We start from the raw sequence: 2,500 nt of genomic DNA, 5'->3' as shown, positions 1-2,500 counted from the left end.
CCATGAACGACCAAGGGAACGAGGCCCCTTGCCACACACATGCCCATCCATGAACGACCAATGGAACGAGGCCCCTTGCCACACACATGGCCATGAACGACCAAGGAAGCTAGGCCCCTTGCCACACACATGGCCATCCATGAACGACCAAGGGAACATGGGTAGTTCCCACACACAGCCCCATGAACGGCCAAGGGAACAAGACTTCTTCCCAAACAGACACCCATGAACGACCAAGTGAACAAGGCTTGCTCCCACACACAGCCCCATGAACGACCAAGGGAACAAGTCTACTTCCTACACAAACACTCATGAACGACCATGAAAACGAGGCATCTTGCCACACACATGCCCTTGAACGAACCAATCCCATCCTCATCGTTCTAAGGAACAAGGGGCCTTGACAAACCATGAGCAGATTTCTAAGCAAGTCAAACGATGAAGGGAGCAAAGTGTTGTAACCGAATCCGTTTAAGTGTTGTAGTTCCTACTTACTACATAGTCACCAGGCGAACTGCTCGTGCTCTTTCGGGTTCATCCAAGCGACTAATGAATAGCTAGAAGCCTTATCTGCCTGCCTATCAGTAGGCGACAGAGACAAAAACCCGAACACGATATATTTCCATTTCAAGGTCTATGTTCACAATGACCCACGCAAAGTTTCAATGACATTCCAACTTCATTTGAGCTGCATATCAACAAGTAGGGAACCGAACGCTTCAAGGCATGGCCAGGGATAGGTCACGGACATTTATGCCCCAAACATGACATTTTTTTATTTCAACGCCTTTCATTTATAATAAAAAGCATCCCTACAAAATTTCGTGTGAATCCGAATTAATTCGAGCGAGTTATGGACGATTTCGCAAAATTATGCATCCTGGGCAAATCAATGTCTGTTCCTGTCACCAAGCTCTTTGTGCAATATGTATATATAGGGGGTACCAGGGGACTGCTCCCCATCGGCGCCCTGGGGGGTGTTCAGCGCCCAGAGCTGTCGAGGCTGGCACGCTCGAGGCCATGGCCAAGGCGCCCGGTCTTCACGAAAACGAGGCCATCAACGCCCCCATAGACGCCCCACTCGCGTGTCCCCTCGCCCCGACGTCGTGCGTGTCCAAAAATTATGCATCATCAGGGAAATCCATGTCCGTTCCTGTCACCAAGCTCTTTGTGCAATATGTATATATAGGGGGTACCATGGGGTCTCATTCGCATGGGTGCCCGACTTGGGCGATGGGCAGCTCAGAGTCATGAGGCTGTATCGAGCACCAACAAGGCAAGCCAAGCCAAGCCCACGACCCATGAAAGAGGCCAACACCCCCAACACGCTGCCTTGATTTCTCGAACGATGGCCTGAGAAATAGCCCCGTTGCCTTGATTTTCCTCGACGCCGTGCGCATGAACTAGCCCCGTTGCCTTGATTTTCCTCGACGCCGTGCGCACAAACTAGCCCCGTTGCCTTGATTTTCCTCGACGCCGTGCGCATATTAAAAATTATGCATAATCAGGGAAATCCATGTCTGTTCCTGTCACCAAGCTCTTTGTGCAATATGTATATATAGGGGGGGAGCCGTGAGTGAGCACGGCAAGGGGTGAACGCGCCAGATGGCCTTTCAGCGCGATCATGGGTGACGGTTGCTTAGTTCCGAGTTGCTTAGATAATACCCCTCCGAGTGGGGCCTTGGCGGGGTGTGGGGATGCCTCGTCAGGTCGCTGCGACAACAGTCCAGGGTTGTGGTCTAGCCTTGGAAATGTGGGATGAGCTGTCTGTGTGGCAATACGATGACGATGTGTGCTTGCTAATCTTGTTCGACGTGCTTCTGGTGCTAGCCAGCATTTGATAATGTGCCGATGATGGGGAAGTGATAGGCGTTAAAGTGGCATGTGTTGCTTTTTGTGATACTACTACGGTACGCTGGTCTATCCTTGTTAGACGTGCGGTTGGGTGCGTAAGAGCTGCCATTGGTTAAGCACCGATAACGTGGAGGACGAGCATTATCGGGAAGCATTGTCAGACATTCAGGATCATCACGGCGTGTTGAAGTTATCTTGGAAGCACAAAAGATGCCAAGCCTGGCTAGCGTCTTTGTGTGGGCGGGGTAGCTTCGTACACTGCATCAACCCAAGACTTGCCTTCTCTGAGGTACGATTGGTGCCCATGCCCAGCTAGTGCTGGTCGTACAGGATCAGAGATAGGCATTAAGAGGTCCCTTTTTGCTATCCCCGGCCCAAGCACATACTACATTGCCCATGCCCAGCTAGCAATGATGTGCTTAGGTCAGCAGCGTCGCCTGTCCCTTGTTGCGCATCGTTTGGTGCATTCTGGGGGTTGTTTAAGCTTGTGGTTGCTTGCATGGCCTTGTGCCAAGTGGGTGGCTGCTAGTTTGATGATCTTCGGGGATGTCTACCCTAAAGGTGCATGAGTGGGTGTTTGGTTTTGTAACGGGTGGTTGGATGTCTGCTTGAGCAGCAACTTCCATGCGTTCTTACCTCTTCAGTT

The sequence above is a fragment of the Lactuca serriola genome, unplaced genomic scaffold (assembly GCF_051521515.1).
Source record: "Lactuca serriola cultivar US96UC23 unplaced genomic scaffold, Lser_US96UC23_V15 Lser_V15_Un150, whole genome shotgun sequence".
Taxonomy (NCBI): Eukaryota; Viridiplantae; Streptophyta; class Magnoliopsida; order Asterales; family Asteraceae; genus Lactuca; species Lactuca serriola.
This window is presented reverse-complemented; position numbering follows the sequence as displayed.